Source organism: Nomascus leucogenys, chromosome 12 (assembly GCF_006542625.1).
Source record: "Nomascus leucogenys isolate Asia chromosome 12, Asia_NLE_v1, whole genome shotgun sequence".
Lineage (NCBI taxonomy): Eukaryota > Metazoa > Chordata > Mammalia > Primates > Hylobatidae > Nomascus > Nomascus leucogenys.
Window position 1 is genome coordinate 55,434,101 of NC_044392.1, and position 6,000 is coordinate 55,440,100.

General features: G+C 49.2%; 1 pseudogene; it reads left to right on the forward strand.

Moving 5' to 3' along the window:
* Positions 1-2,121: 2,121 nt before the first annotated feature.
* LOC115837845 lies at positions 2,122-2,261 on the forward strand (annotated as a pseudogene).
* Positions 2,262-6,000: the final 3,739 nt, after the last annotated feature.

Here is a 6,000-nt window from a genome sequence, read left to right on the forward strand (position 1 = left end):
TCCAGGCCTCACTCAACACCTCCTGACTCCTGAAGGTGTGAGCCACTGTTCCCGGCCAATTTTTGAAGAAACAATAGCTGAAAAGTTCCCAACCATAATGAAAATTATAAATCCAGTGACCCAAGGAGCTGAGGAAACCAAAGCACAAGAAACATGAAGAAAACCACTGCTAGATACCTCATAATAACAGTGCTCAAATCCAGCCAGAAGAAAAAGACATTGTACATACACAGGAACAAAGATGAGGATTGCATCAGCTTCCTTTCTGCTCTTGCCAGCCTCTACCGGGAGCAGCAATGCACTGGGAGCAGACAGAGAAGCAACATCTTTAAGGTACTGAGGGCAAGGGAAGTTAACCTAGAATACTCTGCCAGAAAAAATAAATTCCCAAAACTGGAAGTGAAGTAAGGACATTTAGAGACTTACAAAAGCTGACCGAATTCACTACCAGCTGACTCACACTACAGAAATGTCAAAGGAGTCTTCCGGGCAGAAGGAATCCAATACCAGATGAAAATCCAGATCTACATGAGGAAATGAAGAACACCAGAAATAGGTGACTATACTAGGTATTTTCTTAGGTTGTAAATTTCTTTTGTAAAAATGTGACCATTTAAACAAAAGCAGTAACAATGGGTTGTGGGTTTATAACATGCGTAAAAGCAAAGTACATGTCAGCAATAACTTCAAGGCCAGAAGGCGACGTTTAATAACACTTGAAGGTTGACTCTGATCAGTTAAAAAGGTATGCTGTAAGTCCTAAGGCAATTACTAAAATAACAAAAGAAAGAGTTATAGCTAATAAGCCAACAGAGGAGAGAGAATGGAATGATATAAAAACCGTGTGAACACTATGATGGAATAACTGCTCTTCCTATGGTAATTGCACCTCTATCCTATAGAAATACACCAGTGGCTGAAAATGTCGAAAATGCCCATACAAGAATGACTGGAACATTATATGTAATCATAAAATCATAGAACCAATTTAACTTCAAAAGCGTATGGAAAGGGCTAAATGAGTGACAGTTAAAAAAATATATATATATATATACACAGAGAGAGAGAGAGAGAGAGAAGGCCGGGCGCGGTGGTTCAAGCATGTAATCCCAGCACTTTAGGAGGCAAAGGCGGGCGCATCACGAGGTCAGGAGATTGATACCATCCTGGCCAACATGGTGAAACCCCCGTCTCTACTAAAAATACAAAAATTAGCTGGGCGTGGTGGCGCGTGCCTATAATCCCAGCTACTCCAGAGGCTGAGGCAGGAGAATCGCTTGAACCAGGCAGTCGGAGGTTGCAATGAACCGAGATCGCGCCACTGCACTCCAGCCTGGTGAGAGAGTGAGACTCCATCCGAGAGAGAGAGAGAGAGAGAGAGAGAGAGAGAGAGAGAGAGAGAGAGAGAGATCCTAGAATCCTAGCGGACCTTGATTTACGTCCTCATGTCGTATGGGAGACACGGAGGAGAGGAGGGTAAAGTTGGTCTTGCTCTGCCATTCCATAAGAGAATGTGCTGGGTAGAAGAAAGTTGCCAGCGGTTTAAGCGTTTTTAAAATGCAAGAAACTCTCCATGGAACGAGCTTGAACCAGCCATCTCCAGACTTGGAAGCAAGCACACCACCCGACTGCGACACACGGACAGTCGACAGTCGCTCCCGCATCACCATGCAGAGCAAGCGCCCATCCAACGCTAGGCGGAGCCACCGCCTTTTGTAGAACAATTGTGCAGGCTCCAAAGCCTCGGAAAACGGGAGAGGCTCATCTTGCCGGCTACGGTTGAAACCCGTTCCCTGGGTGATTCTGAAGCTAGAAGGGCAGCCGAATGGCTTTCCCCGCGTCCTGCCCCTCGTCCACTGTAAGCTCAGGAGGGAGCGGGACCCAGGGAGGTGAAGTGAACAGACTCGCCAGAGGCGGCGGGCAGAACCGCGGGGGTGAGAGGGCGCGGTGGCTGTGGGGCAGGAGCCGCTTCTGAAAGGTGGCCTGGGTTGTTGGGAGGGTGACTGTCGGTGGAATCTTTGGCGGAGAGTGGTTTGGAAGAATGGCGAAGGGAGAGCAGAGGGGAAGGTGGTGACCCTGAGCGTCGGCCAGGGGAGAGGCGGCTGTGCTGTCCCTCTTCTAACCCTTATGTGGCGGGGGACACACAGTGGTCAGGAAGGGGGTTCTCCCTGGAGGAGGCTAGTCCACCACATTTCGGCTCTGCTAACCCCTGCGATTTCCCCATATGAGGGGCCCTCGTGTGCAGTGGTGTTGGCGCTACCCGGCGGCTGGGTTCGCGCACTCACTCTCCTGACATGCCTTGGCTTACCGCCGACGCGGATTATCACCGCCAGAGACCCTTCCCGCCCTCCTAGGGATCTTGAGTGCGCTTCCTTGGTGTTCTCACCGAAGCTTACGAACAGACAGATGTGAGCTCTCTTGTCTTTTACACGCTGAATTTGGCTATAGCAAAAAAAGCCTTGACCAAGAGCTTGGGTCTCCTTCGGACCTGCACACGACTCCCCAACTCCCGCCTGCAACGGCGGCTCTTGGCTCCCGGGCAGGCAGCGTCCACCGAGCGTGGAACCGCGGCAGCCGCAGCCCCCGCAGGCTGACGGGCAGACACTAGCAGGAGAAAGGCCACAAGGCCTGCGTGGTGGGAAAGCATGGGAGACGTCGCTTTCCTACCGGACGAGAAGGTCTCCCTACAGTCTTTGGAGACAAGATTGAGGGAGGCACTCCTTCCAGTAACAAGGCGGCTGCTCCTGAGGCCTGGCTCCGCACGGAGGCTCCTGGGTCGCGCGCGCCCTGTCCCTACCCGGTGTAGCCAGAGCTGCTTCACACATCTCAACCGGCCTCCTCTTTCTCCCCAGCCGTCCTTGGGACAGCAAGGCCCCCAGCCCGTGGGAAAGACCTAGCCTCCTCTCCAGCACTTGGAGAGGGAGTTGGATGCACGTCTCTTAACCCCAGGAAGACAGAGACCCTGAGGCGGGAGGGAACCCTTTCCCTTGCTGCTTCTCTTGGCACAGCCGGTCCAGGCGGCTGGCTCAGGGCCCAAGACTCCTCGCTCCTCCTGGAGGACCTGGGTCGCGTGGCCCAGGAGCTGGCCACATGGGCATCTCCCGCACTGCTCCTCAGGGAACGGGAGGCATTATCCTGCAGGGCCCACTCTTACCCATGAAAGACACTCGGGAAATGCTCCTGCGGAAGCTGGAGCTCTGTGCGTTTGACCACTTAGGGGTGACGTTTCTGTCCGCCCAGCCTTCCTTCGGAGGGTCTTGGGGAGAGAACAAATGCTCCTTCGGAGGGTCTTGGGGTGAGGAGAAAGGCTCGAGGACGATGCGCTTTGCAGCATCTCTACCAACACCAGAGGAAGGCAGGGCGCGTCTTCCTGGAAGAAGGCGGCCGGAGGCCTGCAGTCGCAGGGCAGCTAGCAGCATCCCACCTGGCGGACTCCTCTTCCTCTCTCTTCTACTGTGGCTCTTCTATCCTGGTGTCCCTTGAATGCCTATCTTACTTTTGTGCCTCAAAACCTCTCACACCCGCCCCAAGTTACTCATTTCCTTGGTTGTTCTGAACTTTAGATAAGGTAATGCATGTAAGAGTGCCATAAATGCTCAATAATTGTCATCTGTTATTATTTTCATCAGTAACATCATCTGAATCATCAGTATTGTCTATTTTTAACAGCTGCATTTATTGTCCGAATATAGTCACATACATTTGAATATTTTATAATTATTGAATAATAAATTCGTTCTGCTATTTTACAATAAAAAATAATGCTGCAGAGTGTATTCTTACCATATATCTTGGCAGATGTAGGCCAGAGGCTCTTCTTTTATCCATCCAGTGGCCAACCTATCAATGTATACACCTTTAATGAGATTTTGCCAGCAATCAAAGCCTTCAGGGAAAATGTCACTAGCTCTTTACTACGTCGGATCAAGGACTCTGGACAATAGGCACAACATCCTGGAATATTGTGGAATATCTCCTGAAACGGAGATATTATTCTCTCCTCTCCTCTTTTGTCTTTGTCTTTTCACAACGTCTTAATGACAGTACTAGCGACAAGAGTGTAACCATGTCAGTGTTCTCCTGCTGTCCTTGCCTGTGTGGGTTTTCTCCCAAACCCGACTTTCCTCCAGCAGCTTCACTGAAAGAGGAGGGGGCTGTGGGGGTGGGGGGTGTGGGGCGGGGAGGGGAGGAGGAAATAAACTGAATAGGGAGGAAGCGTCTCACAGGCCAGGAGAGGGTAAGGAAGGGCGTCAAAGACAGAATTTTCTTCAGCAAACAGTAAAAAGGGAAATTTGGGAAGGCTAAGAGTTTTTAAACCCTTTGCTCCATCACATAAGTAATCCATGATTTTCTGTTATATAAGTCAGGACTCCTACTCCTCCCTCCCTCCCCACCCCCAATCCTGATTCCTGTTTACAAAGAATGTTCAAAAACAAGGAATTATGTATAACAGTTCCCAGTTTACTCAGGAAATTCTCAGATTACAAAGAGACTTTACAAATAACAAGTGAAGAGAAGAACCTTGGTGGTTCCAACATAGTATGGCCATCGTTTTATACTCAAAATGTAGGAAGACAACCTCAGAATAAGAAAACATTTAGAATTGAATAAATCAAGTTTATCATTAAAACGCAGAGCAAAAAAAACTCTCCAAATGTTGCTGATCTTCTGTTTTAAACTACTGTTAGACTGGTGAGCTGGAGAGCCGGGGGAATCCGCCAAAGATTTTTGGATGAGAATTAATCATCCCTTGTCTACTGTAGTCACACCCCAAAGCCCCTCAGATCCAGTCCTTCGAAGGAGTGTCCAAGAGGTATAAAGCAAAACCGGAAAAACAGTTCCCAAATTCTGGAGTTCATTTTCTCTCATTAAAAATATAAATATCAGGCTAACACCTATTGACACACAGTAACAGGGACACAGAATCCCTCCCGGAAGACCCACGGGCCCATGGACCCTGCAGATGTCACGGTGGTTGACGAGGTTAAGTAACTTGGTTCAGGGTGTCTGGGTACACCTGTGCGTGAGACTCTGTCTCCCCTGCTCCCCTCATCTCTCCACAATCCTCCCTTTTCCTTGGGCTGCTGATGCCTCTCCGACCAACGAAGAGTCTCCCCAGCCCCTGCAGCTTCTCTCCTTCCCAGACCTTTACTTCTTGATCCTCACTCCATAGTGAGATGTGGCCTAAGGTAGGGGAAAGTCCAGCACGAGAATCCATCTGATGGCCTTTGGGTTACCCAGGGGTGTGCCCGGAGACTAGATGAAAGTAGCAAAGGCTTTATTTAGTTCCCAGTATTCCAAACTGCAGCAACCCACCGGAAACACCCCCACTTTCAAAGACAGGCTTTGAGCAGAGGAACTGTAAATTCAAGATTAGATCCAGCACAGAGAATATTCCAGAGGTAGCCCGCCACTCGGGTTAGCTTCCAGCCACCACGACCCAAGGCCCCTAAATGCTGTACAGCCTGTGTAATACAATAACTTTGTTGGCTAGAAATGTAATAGCCCTTCGAGCATGAACTTGGAGCATGAAGGGTAAGAAGGCCTGCTTTGGCTGGGAGTTGAACCCGGGTCTCCCGCATAGGTAGGGAGAATGCCACCGCTGAACTACCAATGCTCCGCTGGGTGTGGTTTCACTAGATCTAATTTTGAAGAGTCTCTGGAAGGACTTTGAAGCGGTGTTTCTAAAATAGGTTTGTATAGGACTCTTGAGTAGACACAGCGAGCAAACAGAAAGGACACCCAGAGCAAAGTCTTGCATAGGAGACGTATGTCAGGCAACATTGTCAAGTTATTTATAATGCATTTAAATCAACATACCAGATTTGAAAGAGCCTAATTGTGAAATAGGCTCTATACAACTAGATAACAGACCTCTATGGAAATACACAGGAAATTCATCCAGGCCTTTGTCTCTGGTCCCGGATCTGGCAAAAACCTCTGGAAATTTCATTTCCTCACTGATGATGTAATCTTTTTGCCAACCCACGCCTTGGTGCT